An 18,638-nucleotide genomic window follows, 5' to 3' on the forward strand; every position below is an offset into this window, starting at 1 on the left:
TAGCACACAGGAGTTGGCTTAAAACACCACAAAAAAAAAAAAAAAAAAAAAAAAAAAAAAAAAAAAAAGAAGTATGAAAAAAAAAAAAAAAAAAAAAAAAAAAAAAAGAAATTAAGGAATAAAATAAAAAAGGAAGACATCGAATTATCGCTATTTACAGATGACATAATATTATATATTAGAGATCCTCAAAACTTCTACTAGAAAACTAGAAACAATAAGAAAATTCAGCAATGTGGAAGGATGCAGAATCAACTTACACTATCAATAGATTTTCTAAACGAACAACAAATACTCAGAGATTATGGACATATTCCCATTTGCCATAGCCTCAAAGAAATTAAAATATCTAGTATTAAAACTAACCAAGGAAGCAAAAAAACCTCTACAATGAAGAATTTAAACTTCTGAAGAAAAAGACAGACACTAGAAAGTGGAAAGACATCAATGCTAGGGGATTGGCAGAACTTATTTGTGAAATGACCATTTACCAAAACCTACTTACAGATTCAATGCAATAACAATCAAAATCCCCATCTCATTCTTCATAGAAAAAAAAAATTGCCCTAAAATTCACAGGGAGCCACAAAAGACTGCAGATAGGCAAACAATTCTGATCCAGGAAAAGCAATGCTGAAGGAATGGCCATTCCAGATCTTAAGACATGGAACAGAGCCACGACAATAAAAACATGACACTGGCACCAAACAGATGAGTAGACCATGGACCAGCACGGAAACATGATTACTCATAACTTCAGCCATGTAGTACAGATGGAGATGCCAAAAAAAGAAATACTGGAGAGAAAACAGTGGTGCTGGGAAAACTGGAGGCCCACAAATAGTTAGACAAATAGTTATCTATCACTTTGCACAAAATTAACTCCACATAGATCAAAAACCTGAATGTGAAACCTGGGACACGGAAACTGCGAGAGGAACACAGTTGAGCACTAGGAGGAGATTTTCTGACTAGGACTTAATTTATCCAAGAATTAAGGCCAACAATTAACAAGTGGGACCTTCTGCACAGCTGAAGAAACTAATTGGGAGAAGCGAAGGCCTACAAAATGGGAGAGCGTCTTTCCCAGCTACACATGATACAGGATTCATATACAGAATATATAAAAAACTACCTTTAATCCCAGCATTTGGGAGGCAGAGATCTCGGAATTCAAGGCCAGCCTGTTCTACAGTGAGTTCCAGGACAGCCAGAGCTACACAGAGAAATTATGTCTCAACAAACAGACAAATATTTTAAAAGTTCACATCAATAGGAAATACAAATCAAAACAACTTTGAGATTTCATTTACCCCAGTCAGAATGGCCAAGGTCAACAAGACAACGGACAACACACGTTGGAGGGGTTTGGGGAAAGGGATATCCTCCCTTACTGTGAGTGGGACTGCACACGGGTGCAGCCACTATGTAAACCAATGGGGAGAAGTCTCAAAAGCTAGTTTCTCACAAATACCACCCTAGACTAGCCAGCTAAAGGGATTATCCAAAAAGATACTTGGAATTATTAAACACTGATCAATTTAATACCCTTGGAATGTATCTGTTATCTCATGATACTTTGATGCTCAATGTTTCCTTACATCAGTAAATCCTGGCTTGTTCTTAAAGCACAAATCTTTAACTTATATATTTATGCCTCCATAGCTATCACCTTGAACTATTTATTTCCAAGAAGCAACTCTCCTGTTGCTGGCCTTGGGCGCTTACCAGGCTGATCACAGAACAGCACTAACGCAGAACAGAAAAGCTGAAGCAAGGTGTAATTCCACTAGAAAACAGTGCAAATCAGGCATGTTGTGGGGTTTCTGAAACCTTTCCTTAAATACAAAAGAATGACATAGTTGTAAGTCCTTGCCAGGGAGTACAAATGGATCCCATTACCTTATCATGCCAAGCATAATGTATTATCACAATTTCCTGGAAACTCTTTGCCTCATTAGTTACACTTAAAAGTGTTTCCTTAAAAACAGAGTGGAAAAGTTACCTGCTCTTTCTCATAATTATGCATGCCTCACTAGTACAAAATGGTTTCTTTTCCACATTATCAAGACTGAAAGGAAACTAGAGAGAATCCTGGACACAGACACAAGTCCCTCATGTCTTTCAGTTTTTATTCCTAGTAATGAGCCAGTTAGCACAAAGGCATTAAGAGCTTGTCTACCAAGGATTCGTGGGTTTTGCTGGACCTACCTCTCAGTTCTGCTCAAGGTGGTTGACCCCCTTGCCAGTCCTCCCCCCCCCCCTTTCAGAGGCACTGATGAGCATGCTATGTCCAAAGGTAAAGCAAGCAGGCACAATTCCCACCCTGAAAAGGTCTTCTGTGCCCCTGGATAGACCAGGGCAATCAGGCTCTCATGAATAGTTGTTGAATAGTTGCAGTTGTATCCTGCAAATCACATGGCAATCTTTCATATTCAAATTTATGCAGTTCTGTAGCTGTGGTTCTCAACTTTTTAAACACCATTTTTTCTCCCCTGAAGGTCTGATCATTTGTTACCCTTAAAGGCTCTTATGTTTGTCTGGTCTCAGACTTAGAAGTAGAAGCTCTCAGCGAGGACAGCTGACGTCTCTTGGCAATCTGTTCCTGGCATTTTTCTTCGATTTCCTTATTTTGATCAACATAAAAAAATCAGACTCATTCCCTCTGAAAAGGTGACTCCATCTAGTTGACAGTCTCTGACCCTAAAAAATCATGTCAATCCTCTATATATCACACGAGAGAAGAATTTGGTCTAACACTGTTGCAGTCTTTTAGGTTACTGATTTCACACAAATGGATCCTTGCTTTCAAGTCACTTTGCAACCTTCGGTTCCTCCTTGTTAATCTTTTACATACAGGGTGTGCCCTATGTACCATGTCACTAGCTCTTCTTGGGTCTCTTTGTTTTAAAGTCTTGATATGGGGGCTGGAGAGAGAGCTCAGCGGTAAAGAGCACTGACTGCTCCTCCGAAGGTCCTGAGTTCAAATCCCAGCAACCACATGGTGGCTCACAACCATCTGTAATGGGGTCTGATGCCCTCTTCTGGTGTGTCTGAAGACAGCGACAGTGTACTCACATATAATAAATAAATAAATAAATAAATAAATAAATAAATAAATAAATAAATAAATACAGTCTTGATATTACTGCCTTGAAATTCTGAGGTTGGTTTGGTTTGGTTTTTTTTGAGACAGAGTCTCAAAATGAAGAGCTGGTTAGCCTAGAACTCAAAGATTCCAGAGTGCTGAGATTAAAGGCAAGTGCCACCAAGCCCAGCTGCCTTGAAATCCTTAATCATTTTTTGGACACAGGGCTCTACATTTTCCTTTTGCATGGTGTTCCTATCTATAGGTCTGGTTCTTACTGAAGAGAAGTAGGAACATCTAAGTTCTTCCCCTGAATACACTTACCATTTGTCTCAGTTAGGGTTTCCATTGCTGTGAAGAGACATCACGACCAAGGCAACCCTTATAAAGGAAAACATCTAAATGGGATTCAGAGGTTCAGTCCATTATCATCATGATGGAAAAACATAGCATCCAGGCACACATGGTGCTGGAGAAGAAGCTGACAGTCCTACAATTTGATCCGTAGGCAGCAAAGACTCTCTTCTGCAGGCAGCCCTGCAGGAGGGTCTCTCTTCCCAAATTGGTAGAGCTTGAACTCAAAGGAGACCTCAAAGCCCATCCTCACAGTAACATGCTTTATCCAACAAGGCCACACCTCCTAATAGTGCCACTTCCCATGGATCAATCATCCCAACACTCCATTCACACACACACACACACACACACACACACACACAAAATATATGTGTGTGTGTACATATATATATATCTTACTGCAATCATGATCTCTAGATTATAAGCTTCCTTCTCTGGTCACCACCTTTCTCTCTTGCTTTCTCTCCTGGCACAAGGGACAGAAACTGTACCAACAACCCTGAGTTGAATTTAGCTTAAGTACCGAGAGAATTTTGGCACAATCAACCTGCAACTATTCACTGTGCATACATGCATTAAATTTGGGTGGCAGTACTACACAGCCCTTCTTGGCAAAGGCTCAGATTCTCAGCAGATGAAGATACGCATTGATTATCTGATCTACGTGGGGTAGTAGGGGAGCCTTCAGAGTACCGACTATAAAACAGGTAGCACAGCGGCTCCCACAAAGGTTCATGTGGGATGGCCTGGCACACAGCAATGAGATAGTGGGTTTTTAGGAGCTACAGGAGAGTCTTGGGTGATTTCAGGCATGTCCTTAAAGACGACATAAGATTCTGGCTTCCTCCTCCCTCTCCCCCCCCACCCCACCATGAGGTAAACGGCTTGGCTTTGCCACACACAGCCATAGTGTACTGTCTCACAACAAGCCTAAAGGAAAAAAAAAAACCAATTGATGATGAAGCAAAACCTCCACAAGTATGAGCACTAATAAACCTTTCCTCTTTATAAATCAACTGCCTCAAATATTTCTGCAGCAATGCAAAGCTAACACAAACAACTGCAGAAGTGGAGGGAAGTGTGCATGTACATGTGTGTGTGTGTGTGTGTGTGTGTGTGTGTGTGTGTGTGTGGAGACACAGCTGGATGTTGGCTGTTTTCCTCATTTGCCCTCCACCTTATTAAGGGGTCTCCTGCTGAAGCTCTCCAATTCAGCTAGACTGGCTAGCCAGCAAGCCTAAGGAAGTCTCCTGCATGTCACCAAGTGCTCATTACAGTCTTACACCAGCATGTTTACAACATCCTTTTTTTTTTTTTTAAAGTGAGTTCTAGATCAAACTCAGGGCCTTGAGCTTGCACAGCAAGCTCTTTACCAACTGAATCATCTCCCCAGCCCCTTAGAATAGTTTTAGTGCAATAACAGATGATTGAAACAGGGAGAATAGTTTTGTGTGTTAACAAATGTCATAAACTAGATACCTATATATTTCAGGGGAAGGTTCATTTATTTTGATTTTGAGTGAGGAGGCATGGGACAGTGTACCATGTAGCCAAGACTGGCTATGACCTTGCTATGAAGCTGAAGATGTTCTTGAACATCCAGTTTTCCACCTTCCAAGTGCTGGTTTTTAGACACTGCTCAGTTCTATACTGTGCTGAGTAATGAATACAGGTACCCTGTGAATGACAGATGTTCTACCAAATTACATTCCCAGTGCTAGTTAGTTGATTGCTTTGAGAAAGGGTCGAAATAGGTAGCTAAAGCTGGCCTCAAATTCATGATGCTTCAACTTAAGGCTCCTGAGCACTGGGACTCCAGGTGTATACCATGATGCATGGCTTAAATTTTTAAAGGTAAAGTTAAGTAATATGAACAGTGGGTGCCAGCTAAACTTTCTTATCTGTGACAGGGTCTCACTGCATATTTCAGAACAGCCTGAAACTTGCCATGCAGCCCAAGTTGGTCTCAGTGGTTTTGTTGTTGTTAGTTCTTTTACACGTATCAGTATGGTAATTATATCAATCCCCCCTTCCTCCCTTTATTTCTTCCAAATCCTCCAATATACCCCTCTCCTTGTTCTTTCTTATTCATGACATCTTTTCATTGTTATGTGCATATATATAATACAAACATATATATGTATATATACATATATATTCCTAACTACAGCCTACTCACAATTTGTATAACGTTACTCACATATACATTCTCGGGGTGACCACTTGGTATTAGGTAACCTATCGGAGTGCTCTTCCCTAGAGAGATCTCCCTAGTCAGCATCCCTTAGTTGCCCATAGCACTTTGTGTGGGGCTGAAGCCTCAGTGGCTTTCCCTGTCCACTGTGCAGTGTCTATTGGTGTTGTTCATGTTTAGTTCATGTTTAGGCAGTCATGGTGGTGAGACTTTGTGGCCATAAAGTGTGACATTACAAGGACTCACAATCTCATAACAAACTCCCTGATCTCTTGGCTCTTAAAATCCCCCCTCCTCCCGAAGCATTCGCTGAGCCTTAAGCATGGGAATTTTTTGCAATGCATCTACTGGGACTGTGCCCCACAACTCTGCTCCAAACGCACATAAATAGGAACAGCCTATTAACTATTTGTTCCACATATAATTTTTAAATGTGGGAAATATTTTGAGGAGAGACTTCTTATCACCAGTTAACATAGATGAAGGAGAATTACTCCAGCTCACAAAAGAATGAAATATAACAAAGACCAGTGTTTCAAAGCTGACCAAAAACAAAAGGTAAACTTCATTTCATCTCACTAGTTACAAAAATGCTTTAATTACATAACTACTTTAGTTTATAGTTTAAGTTTTTAACTACTTCTTTTCTTATATTTACCTATAAAAATTATTTTATAAAAAAACACGTTACTGTAAAGCTCACCCATTAAAGTTTGGATTTCTTAAAGAAAAATAAAAGTGAAGAACGGGTAACTGAACTATGTTTTGCTAGTTCTTGATAGTAAACATTCCCATGCTACTAAAGCAATCTGTTAGTAATTGGACATTTTCATAAAACACAGCCAAGAATTTGAAACAGTGCAGGCAGTTGATCCTTTGCTTGGAGAGATTCACAGCATTACCTCAGTAACGTGGAGTGATAATTAAGAGCAATAGCAAATAGACAAAGTTTGCAAAAGCAATTAGCACTTCCTTCGACAAGCTTGAACTGGGTAGAAGACAGAATTTGCAGATAAATCAACCTTTCATCGCGTCTGACAGCCAAAGAAAACAAAAATTTCAAAGATATGATTAAAAGCTTGGCACAATAAGCATATTTAAATGATATTTTAAGATGTTTTCCTCTTGATACCTTCTTGTCCACTGAGGTAATTCTGAAAGCTTAATTAGTACTTTATTTTTCCACCCTTCCCCATTATAAGCAAACCACTAAGACTGTCCTTATCAAGTATAATACAAGCAAGAAGTTGTGATTAAACATCAAGATATTTCAGTAAGACAACTGTTAGACTCAAGTTAGATGTTTAAAGTATGATAGTGTTACACTTAAGAGTTAAGGAATGGAATAGAAACTTCTAAAATTCCTCAGTTATTTTGTCTCATGTGTCCTCGTAAGAAATCTTTCAACTACATTTGAAACTATGGATTCACATTTAACAGAGAACAGGCAAAGTGACGGAGCATGTCTGGATCCAATTAAAAGACTGTAATGTCTTTTTTCCCACTTTTGTCCTCTGCTTTGATGACATCAATTGCTATGTTACAAGCTACTCTGTGGGAGTTACACATGGCTAGAAACGCCAGGCAGACTTTGGTCAATGGCTCTAAAGAAGCTGATACAATCACAACCACCTGAGACGTCTGCAGGCAGACCCTTTCCTGGACATGCCTTGATTATATTGAAGCTGATACCTTGCCTTGTAAGAACCTAAAACCCAGGAAGTAGCTAAGCCTTGTCCATATTTCTAACTTACACAAAAGTTAATGTTTTATGTCACCCAGCTTATGAGTAATTTTATGCCAATAGGTAACTAAAGCAAAATTCAAGGAAATAGAAAAACAGAACACACATACATGTAGCTTAGGCCAGTAGTTAAGTAGGCATGCATAAACATAGAATAACCCACTGTTAAGGAAATGTTAGAAGGAAGAACTACATGAATAGTAAAGTCAGATAATTTAAAAGAAGTTGCATCTCAGAGAGTCCTAACTCTAAGCCCCTGGTGGAATCCACTGCAGATAAAACTTTTTCAGGTCAGTGTCACATGATTTGGTCTACAAGTCTTTTGCTAAGAAAGGGGATGGGAATTTGTCTCAGTGACATGGTACTTGCATGACATATGCAAATCCATGAGAACAGTCCACAATACAATAATAATAATAATAATAGATGGTTATGGTATCCAAAACTACATCAGTAGCAAATTTGTCATTTTTCTCATCCTGACCAAATACCTGACAGAAACAAGTGGAGGGCAAGGATTCATTCTACGCCACAGTTTCAGGGGCTGCCAGCCCATCATCAGGGCAGAGGAAGGCATGGTGGCTGGTGGCTCCAGCCCATCATCAGGGCAGAGGAAGGCATGGTGGCTGGTGGCTCCAGTCCATCAGCAGGGCAGAGGAAGGCATGGCGGCAGGTGGCTCCAGTCTATCAGCAGGGCAGAGGAAGGCATGGNNGCNGGTGGCTCCAGTCCATCAGCAGGGCAGAGGAAGGCATGGTGGCTGGTGGCTCCAGTCCATCAGCAGGGCAGAGGAAGGCATGACGGCAGGTGGCTCCAGTCCATCATCAGTGCAGAGGAAGGCATGGCGGCAGGTGGCTCCAGTCTATCAGCAGGGCAGAGGAAGGCATGGTGGCTGGTGGCTCTTTATAGCACAGCATTTCAGAAAACAGAGCTCAGGTTGGAAATGGGATTAGGCTGCAATCCTCAAAACATCACATGCCTTCCAGTCATGTCTTCAGTATCAAAGGTTCCACAACACCCCAAAACATTTCCACAACTTGAGAACAAAGTGTGTGAACACATCGCCCAGTAGGGGACATTTCTCAAACTGTAACAGTGAATGACTGTGTAGAGAGACATTGTCATGTCATAAAGAGCTCCCAGGGACTAAGCCACTAATCAAAGAGTACACATGGAGGGATCCATGGCTCTAGATACATATGTAGCAAAGGATGACCTTATCTGGCACCAATGGAAGGAGAGGCCATTGGTCCTATGAAGACTCAATGCCCCAGTGTAGGGGAATGCCAGGGTGGGGAGGCAGGAGTGGGTGGGTGGGTGGGTGGGGGGAATACCCTCATAGAAGCAGGGGGAGGTCTGATGGGATAGGGAGTTTCCATGGGTAGGGGGCTGGGAAAGGGGTTAACATTTGAAATGTAAATAAAGAAAATATCTTAAAAAAAAAAAAAAAAAGAATATAGCCTCAGTTCTTGTTCCTGGATAGATCTGGGTAAAATGGCTTTGGTAGGGTCCTGAAGATGCTCACAGAACATTTGACTTTTGATTCATCTGTTTTGCACTGGAATTTGCAACATCTTATGACACTCCTGACAAACAGTCCAGTGAAGTGATCTATTTCATGTGTGAATTTTAAAATAAAGTAGAAAATTTCACACACACACACACACACACAAACAAATGTGTGTTCCTCACAGATTTCCTTCAATATATGCCTCTCTCATCATTGTCTTTTTAAAAATGTCATTAAGTCCAGTTAATGCTGCCCATGTACATAGGTGGGGGATCGCATATTAGACAACCCACCAGTCACAGCATCCCCAAAGGAGAAAGGTTCTTCCTCACTCAGCAACTGTCAACTGCCAATACACTCCTTAGTAATGGATGGCTCCGTGAGCGCTCCTTCCCTGCCTGCACTGGTTTTTTGACTGCTGGATCTTACATAACTCTGAGCTGGTAATCACAGCTGCGATCATGCTGTATCCAGAAGGAAGCTCTCCTTCCTGCCCCTCTCCTCCATTCCTAGGGATAAGTGACACGAATGAATGGCAATTTCCACTTACAGCCATGTCACCTTTCCCCAAAATTCCCAGGCAAGACTTTAAGGTACGCCCAGAAGTGGAGGGAAAACGGGATGAAAAAGGAGACTCGAAGGTCTGCTAAGCTTCGAGGTTTTTATTTCCCATTCCTATTGGTTGAGCCGCTTTATTGGGTATAAACCAAAGTCTTCACACACTAGGCCATGGGCCCTGCCACTGTACTATACTCCCAACACACAGAATTGATTCAGTAAGTTGTTTCCTGTATCTTTGTTAATGTTTATCTGTGTGTGTTTGACATATGGAGGTCCTAAGACAGCGTGTGGAAGCCAGTTCTCTCCTTCTACTATGTGGGGTTCAAGAATCAAACTCAGAATCAGGCATGGCAGCAAGCCCTTACCACTGAGCCTCCTCACCAGCCTGTTTCTCTTCTTTTATGGCCACTTTCCAAGTCTTTGTTTTTGTATTGTTTTTGAGACAGGGTTTCTCCATGCAGTCCTGACTGTCCTGAAACTCACTCTGTTGACCAGGCTGGCCTCAAACTCAGAGATCCACCTGCCTCTGCCTCCCGAGTGCCTGGATAAAAGGTATGCAGCACCACTGCCTGGTCACTCCTCAACTCTTAAAGTATATTCAGGCTGTAGAAAGCAACGGAGAAGAGGCTCCTCTTTAAGATCCTCTTTAACAATCTACAAATGCCTTAGTATCTGAAGCAAATCAAGAAGTCTCTGTCCTGGGATAGAAAGAGAGCCAAATAAAATGCCAGGCACCGAATCCCAAGGATGCAAGTGTGGATCCCTAGCACCTGCATAAAAACCCACGTGGGGTGGCCTACTTGGGCAGCCTTAGTGCCAGGAGTGGAAGGGAACAGACAGGTGAATCCCTGAAGCTCACTGGTCTGCCAGTCTAGTTACTCTGAGCTCTCCATCCAGTGAGAGATCCAGTCTTTAAAAGACAGACAAACCAATCTGGGGGGAGTCAGTAAGATACCCAATTGCCTACTTTTAGCCTCCACAGCAGTGTGTACATACTCAGCCTCATTCTTCTCTTCTTCTCAGCTCCCTCCTTCTAATGCATGTACAAGTGCATCTTTGTCCTGACTCAATTTAGTACAGAAACTTAATGATTATCCTAGATAGTATCATTATGCCATGGTGTTTTCATTTAATCATTAATCACTATTAATTAATCATTAATCACTATTAATTAATCATTAGTTAACCACTATTAATTAATCATTAGTTAATCACTATTAATTAATCATTAGTTAATCACTATTGCCAAGACTTACAGTTGAGTCTCAACTTCCTGGACACACAGATAAGGCCGAGGTCCCAACATGGAATGTGATGAGACGCGTTTGCTCTTCCCTTGTCTAAGTCAGCAATCTTATGCCCACCTCCATTAGCCCCACTCCTACTCTTGCGCTTTTTCTGGCTTGACAAAGGAAAGCACAAAGACTTTATTTAGAAGTCATGTGCACAGAGACAGAATAAAATGTAACAAAAATAAAAAAATGAATTAACATACACAGGATGACATAATTAGTGGTCTGAAGTGGAAACCTATGGTTGCTTTGGAAAATCAGTTGTGTCGGATGGTGTTTTGCTGGGGTAGACATGTGGAGGGTTTTCCTGAAGCAGACACAGTGGAGAGGATGTTTTGCTAAGGCAGACATGTGAAGGGACATTTCACTGAACCTAATACGGTGAAAGGATATTTTGCTAAAACAAGCATGTGAAAGGACTCATGATAAATTGGTTCGCCTTACATTGCACTGAAGAGCAGTTTGTCCTGACTCTACAGAGAGAAAATCACCAAAGAGGTTCTTGTGAGGTTCTGGTGGCTTCTTGCCACTTCTGAGGACTCAGGCTGATTGGCAGAGTGATGTCGGCTGATACATACTCACATGGTGAGGCAAGACTCGTGCGAGGACATGTGATATTTGGAGGAGTATAAATAGGACCTAAGGGACAGTGATGCAGGCTTGCACAGCTAGCTTTGCTTCTTGTTACCCTGTCTTCTCTGACCTTCACTTCCTTTAGAGAGACTCAGCAGAGGATTTCTTCTGGAGCCCCTGCTGGTGGTGGTCACTCCTGCTGACTAGTACTGATTCAGCTCAGGCCTGGCTATTTCTGCTGGGTCATGCTATTGCTGCTGATTCGTGTTTGCTATCCTGGCACTACTGAACTGGACTGTTGGTATATATTTTCTCCAAAGAACTATTTCTAAGCAGGTCCACTTCCTCTGTATCCTAATAACCTTTCTTTTCCACTACCTCTGGTGGGTGGTGGTCTTGAAGGGAGGTTAAAGCATATAAGAACCCTTATTAAAAGTAGGTCTTGGGGAAACTGGGAAAGGGGGATAACATTTGAAATGTAAATAAATAAAATATCCAATAAATAAATAAAGCGAGCAAGCAAGCAAGAAAAAAAAAAAAAAGGTAGGTCTTGCCGGGCCGTGGTGGTGCACACCTTTAATCCCAGCACTCGGGAGGCAGAGGCAGGCGGATTTATGAGTTCGAGGCCAGCCTGGTCTACAGAGTGAGTTCCAGGACAGCCAGGGCTATACAGAGAAACCCTGTCTCGGGGGAAAAAAAAAAAAAAAAGGTAGGTCTTTGAAAAAAACTTAAGCCTACAGTGGTCAATGTTAGTTTACTTCCTTAATATACCTTAATATAGGGTTTCTTTTCTACTGAATTCTACATAGATGAGAGAACTGAATTCTGCAATTACTCAAAAGTGATTATCATAATTCAACATGTTTACATATAGTATACTGTGACAAACTATACTCATTGAGACACAGTCACATTCTAAATTCCAAACAAGTTAATTAAATTTAGGGCATTATATAGGTAATTGTTTATAAATTTAAAGTCAATTATTGTAATCAGAATTTCCTTTTCAGAGGACTGCTAACACAGTTAAATATTCAGCTGAAGAGTATATTAAGAGGCAAGTATCAGAACTCACAATATACCATCTACAGGCAAGAACACAATAAGGATTAGCCTGAGCTGGTTAGTACTTCCGGGCTATCATGAACAAATGTCCACGGATGGAATACCCTGATGAAACAATTACGCATGTAGTATGATGCCAAGAGAGCCAGCTAAACAAGTCACGTGACAACTCAGAGGTATATTAAATTACACTTATAATATAGACAAACAATATAGTTGGAACGGTGGTCCCTGACTTCTCAAGAACCAACTAACATCAATAGAGAAGTTAATACATTACTAGAATAAGACCTAAACATTACACACATGCACTGGCATTCAGCTATAATAGTCTTCATTCTTACATACGTCTGCCTCTCAAAACTTATGTGACTACATGGATTGTCTGACTTTAAAATGCAAAATGGGTGGGAAGGGGCCCAGTTATTATCTTCCTTTTATACACAAGTTAACTAGGCCAGAGGAGATAACTGATATTCTGTTTCTCTCTTTTCTCCCCTCCCTCCCTTTCTCACTTCCCCCAACCATGACAATGTCAATGTTAAGATTACTCCAATTAGCTACATATGACCCCTTATGCTCACTTTATTGTATAGCAGCTTCTGCTACATGTAGTTCTTGATGTTAAAGATATCTGTTGAGAATCTTTCAATCTCCCACATGAAAACCACATTGAAACAAATAATCCCAAGACTTTAGGGTAAGTGTATATGTTCAGAAAGAAGGAAAAAGATTTTGTTTCTTAACAGTGAAAGGGAATTTCACAGAAATATGAAACTGCAAATAAAGAAAATATTAACACACATACACTGGCATTCAGCTATAATAGTCTTCATTCTTACATACGTCTGTCTCTCAAAACTTATGTTAAGAAGACAAAATTCTTCATGGAATCCAATTAAAAAAATAGCTTACTGGTGCCCTACTTGGATGATTTAATAGTTACGCTCTATATCACAGTAAAATAATCACTTACACAGAAGACTAAAGAAGTCATCCAGGGTAGTCTCATTTGCTCATTAAACCCACAGCATTCACGTTAGCACTCCCAGTCTAACTTTAGTGTTACTCCTTATTCTCTTACAGGGTATTCCTGTGGCATCATTTTTCTCAGCAGCAGAGATCTTAATTTGCAGCTCTCAGCTCTTCCTTCTAACAGAGACATGTGCTTGAAAAGTTGATAACTTGCCTGACTTTTTACATCATGTTTTGGTCTATAATCCATAGGACTGTAGGAACACCACAGCTCTCACCTGGATATAGGCCGCCCCTGGTTCCTGGCTGCAGGATCCCTTCGGGCTGCTCAGCTTGCTTCCTCAGAGCTCACCTGGCCAGCTTCTCCTTCCACCCCAAGGAGGCTGGGACACCAGGTACCGAGGAGGAGGAGAACCTGGACAGGACCGGACCGCCTCCAGCACTGTGTTCTCTGGGAGCCAGGACAGGAGCGCCTTCTCTAGACTAGGTGTGGCTCTGCAATGGTTCCAGCACAGGCAGCCAGATGCAAAGGGCCAGCCACCAGCCACAAGCAGCCAACTGCCAGGGCTAGACTTTCCTGGCCAAGCCTCACAATCAGAGAGGTCCGGGAAACATGAAATTCATTTTTACAAAACATACCAAGAGAGGAATTCAGTGCAGGATGGGAGAAGCTTAAGGGTTCAAGGAATAAAATGTAGCCCTTCCAGTCATGGTGCAATTCCCAATGCACATCTTGAGAGTATATTCAACATCATCAGATGAAAAGGACAATACCAACCTTTTAAGGGTGAAGGGAAAGGTAGAGATATGGGACAGACTGCTTAAACTTTAAATACAGCCTCTGGCAATGCTTCTCTATACACGAAGTATGGACTCCAATTTTCCATGCATATAAAAATTTATCAAGGCAGGCCTGGGTGTATAGTTCAGTGGCACAGAACTTGGAATTTGCCAGGTTCTGATTAGATCTGCAGCAGAAAATACCTCTCTCTCTCTCTCTCTCTCCCCCCCCTCTCTCCTACTCTCTCTCTCTCTCCCCTCCCTTCCTCCCCCCCCTCTCAAAACCAGAAATGAAATTTGCCTTCACTCAGTAGCAATGGAGCACTAACTACAGAGCCTATTCAAATACAGAGGTGAGAAAGGAGGCCCAGTAAGCTCACTCATACTGTCCCTTTGAACAAAGTATCCCAGTTCTACTCCATCAGTCCCAAGGCCTGAGGAAAGGGTACAATGGGTAGGTTAGCAACCCTAAGTCAAGACTACTCCTCACTTTTGTCCCCAGTGTTGTCACAATACTTCCCAAGACCTCGTGTGTGCAGTTCCTTGACATTTCACATCTGAACTGCCCTGGAACTGCTATTCATTCCTAATTAAAAGATACAAAAGATTCCAGGAAACTAGCCCATATTAGACATACCATCACCTCTGCCTTCTCTCGAAAAAAGACTCTTGATCATCAGGCATAAAAGAGCATTAGACTCTAAGGGAGTGTTGTATACAAAAAGGGACTGGATGCTTTGTTTGAATAAAGGTGAGCTTGAGTTCCATCAAATATACAGTACACAAAACGACAGAGGTTTAAGATCTCTAAAGCCAAGCTGCAGAACAACAGATACTCAATGTGAAACTGATTGCTTGAGTTAAATTCTACAGAAGTGGTATTAAATCCTACAGAAACAGAAAACTTGATTAAACAATAATTTGGGAAAAGAATAAATCTCTGAAATATTAAAAATAATTGCTTTAAAATGACTTGAGAGATAACAAAAAAACTACCGCAAATAAGAACAAGCAAAAAAAATTAATAAAAGGTATGATTCAAAGAACTAAATAGTTATGAGAGCCAATAGAAGCTTCAAAAAGAACAAAGTTTAGGAGGAAAATATCTAAGAAATAACAATGAATCCTGGAACACCATCTCCCCCAAAAAGACATTCTTCAAAGCACACTAAGTACTTCTTAGAATTAAAAAGCTCCACTCATCATTAAAATTAGAAGTTAGGAAAATTTGAACATCCTAGGCAGTATGCTGGAACAAAGAATACATTGTAAACAGACTGACTGAACCCATCATACATAAGGCAAGTTTGTTTATGGGATAGTTGTGAACAATTTCCATTTGGCCTAAATAATTATCTTTTTCTGCTCAGATACAAATAGTTGTCATAGGAACTAGGAAAACAGGGAAGATTATCAAGTTGCTAACTGGACCACCTCATGGAAATTTGCATAAATTGTATAAATACTGGCTTTAGAATCAAACAATAGATTCAAGGAAGACCATGGCTCTAGAACAGAATGCATATGTGTAGAAATAAAATATACAGGTTAGCCTGTCATATAAAAAGACAAGAAAAAGATGCCATTAATATCCCATAAAATATACTTTTATGGTGAGTTAAAGAGAAATGAATTATATCCTAACATCAAAATTAGCAGATGCCTAAACATTACAGGCAAAAACTAAGTATGAAGAAGTAAAGGCCAACAGCCAGAAACTGTTAAAAGTTGTTGATTATAAAATGGAACTGGGAATTTGAACAAAGGACAGAGAATATTATTATAAACACTTCTTGTAGAACTTTATTTCCTAACTATAGGTAATTTTTAAAGGAAATTATTCAAACCTATACCTAGAGACAAGAGGATTAACTGAATATAGGAAGATTCACAGCTAGTTTGTGATGTTGGTAGAATTGTGTATACTTTCCAGTTTTATATTTGATTCAAAGATGCTATTTATAGTATTTTTACAACTTAAGCAAAATCACAAACTTAGAAAACAATCACGATAGATATGACTAAGTCTCTGAGTAATGAAAAGAAAATGAGACAATCATTCACTATGCTCTTTGAAAACACACATTAGAAAACTAAAACACACAGATGTTGTAAATAATAATGCAAACATCTTTATTCATTTAGTCTTTCCCAGAAGTGAGATTCTAAAGTGAAATGTTTTCCAGATTTTCATTAGTTGACATTCCCTACTTGAGTTGTCCATGCAGGGTGTTAAGTTGTTCATCAGCATTCCTACACATCCATGCATAAAGAGCCAAACACTGATAATCATGTGGTCACACTTACATATTTCCTTGTCTCGTTTTCATTTTTTCTATAGGCTTAATATATTTTTAGCCATTTTATTCCTTCTCTGTTCTTAGAACTTCAATTCAACCTTAATTCGTAACTAAAGTTTTTTTTAATTCTATACTTTGCTGTCTAGGTTTTTGAAATTAGCATACATGAAGGTGCAGAGTATCATTAGAGCATTTTTGAAAGGTCCGTGGAATTATCTTATGGACAATTGTAAGGGGGTGGTGGTTACTGATTACTGAGGTCCTGTTCCCCGATTGGTACTTGATTTGTCAATAAAGAAGGTCAAGCGCCAACTGCTGGGTGGAAGGTACAGGCAGGATTTCCAGGTCCCTGGAGGGAAAAGGACTCAGGGAAGGAGAGGCTTTTTCTACCATGCCTTGGAGGAAAAGGAAGTAGCAATTGTAAGGTCTCAAGGAGAGCTGGGGCCTGTGGCCTCCACTATGGGCTTGTGGCGAAGGATGTGCAGGAAAGATGGAGATAATAAATTGGTAAGGGCATGCCTTTCTAGGCAGGAGGTATCTGTGCCCAACAATTGTGCTTAGTAAGCAAGTTAAAAGGTAATGGGGTGGTGTCTTTAATTCACAGATTCAAGGATCTCAGCAATGGGCTGGTAATGCCATCCCTCCTGTAACAAAGCACGTAGGAAGAGAAGCAGGGTCAGGGTTGGAGGCAGCTCTCCAGGAGCTGAACTGGATGGCACAAGTGGGAGCCAGGAGAGGCCATAGCCTCAGGCAAAGGTAGTAGTATGTTTTTTAAAACTACACACAACAAATAATATATCATGGATGGTTTTAGCTCCTTTGTCAAAGATCAAGTGACCATAGGCGTGTGGGTTCATTTCTGGGTCTTCAATTCTATCCCATGCATCTACCTACCTCTCTCTCTCTCTGTACCGATAGCATACAGTTTTTATCACTATTGCTCTATAATACAGCTTGATGTCAGGGATGGTGATTTCCCCAGTTCTTTTTATTGCTGAGAATAGTTTTTGCTATCCTGGGTTTTTTGTTATTATAAATGAATTTGCAGATTGCTCTATGAAGAATTAAGTTGTAATTTTAATGGGGATTGCACTGAATTTGTAGATTGCTTTCGGCAACATGGCCATTTTTACTATATTAATCCTGTCAATCCATGAGCATGGGAGATGTTTTCTTCTGTTGAGAGCTTTGATTTCTTTCTTCAGAGTCTTGAAGTTCTTGTCATACAGATCTTTTTCACTTGTTTGGTTAAAGTCACACCAAGATATTTTGTATTAGTTGCGCCTATTGTGAAGGGTGTCATTCCCCTAATTTCTTTCTCAGCTCATCTATCCAGTATAGGAAGGCTGATTTGTTTGAGTCAATTTTATATCCTGCCACTTTGCTGAAGTGGAGTGTGGATGCTTTGGTCCTTTTTAGAAGGGGGAACAAAATACTCATGGGAGGAAATACAGAGAGGAACTGTGACGCAGAGACTGAAGGAAAGGCCATCCAGAGCCTGCCCCGCCTGGGGATCCATTCTATATATAGTCACCAAACCCAGACACTATTATGGATGCTAACAAGTGTTTGCTGACAGAGCCTGATATAGCTGTCTCTTAAGAGGCTCTGTCAGAGCCTGACAAATACACAGGTGGATTCTCACAGCCAACCATTGGACTGAGCACGGGGTCCCCAATGGAGGAGTTAGAGAAAGGACTGAAGGAGCTGAAGGGGTTTGCAACCCCATAGGAAGAACAACAATATCAACCAACCAGACCTGCCCATACCCCCAGATCCCAGGGACTAAACCACTAATCAAAGACTGCATATGGATCGACCCATGGCTCCAGTCGCCTATGTAGCAGAGGACAGCCTTGTGGCATCAATGGGAGGAGAGGCCATTGGTCCTGTGAAGGCTTGATGCCCCAATGTAGAGGAATGCCAGGGTGGGGAGGCAGGAGTGGGTGGGTGGGTAGAGGAACACCATCATAGAAGCAGGGGGGAGGGATGGGATAGAGGGTTTCCAGAGGGAAAACTGGGAAAGGGGATATTTGAAATGTAAATAAAGAAAATATCCAATAAAAGAAAAAAAAAGTATCTGGAAAAAAAATTCTCATGGACTAGGTAAGCCTGTGATTGAGTGAGAATGACAGCATTCTTTCCTTTTTTTTTTTTTTTTTTTTTTTTTTTTTTTTTTTTTTTTTTTTTTTTTTTTTTTT

General features: G+C 40.7%; 1 protein-coding gene across 1 annotated transcript in view; it reads right to left on the reverse strand.

Moving 5' to 3' along the window:
- Il31ra (interleukin 31 receptor A) overlaps nt 1-1,753 on the reverse strand; it is a 58,484-nt gene extending 56,731 nt beyond the window's left edge. The window contains exon 1 of the mRNA XM_021208538.1: nt 1,729-1,753. The gene's annotated coding sequence lies outside the window, so the exon portion shown is untranslated. The remainder of the gene's footprint in view (nt 1-1,728) is intronic.
- Nucleotides 1,754-18,638: the final 16,885 nt, after the last annotated feature.

This window comes from Mus pahari, chromosome 11 (genome assembly GCF_900095145.1).
Source record: "Mus pahari chromosome 11, PAHARI_EIJ_v1.1, whole genome shotgun sequence".
Classification (NCBI taxonomy): domain Eukaryota; kingdom Metazoa; phylum Chordata; class Mammalia; order Rodentia; family Muridae; genus Mus; species Mus pahari.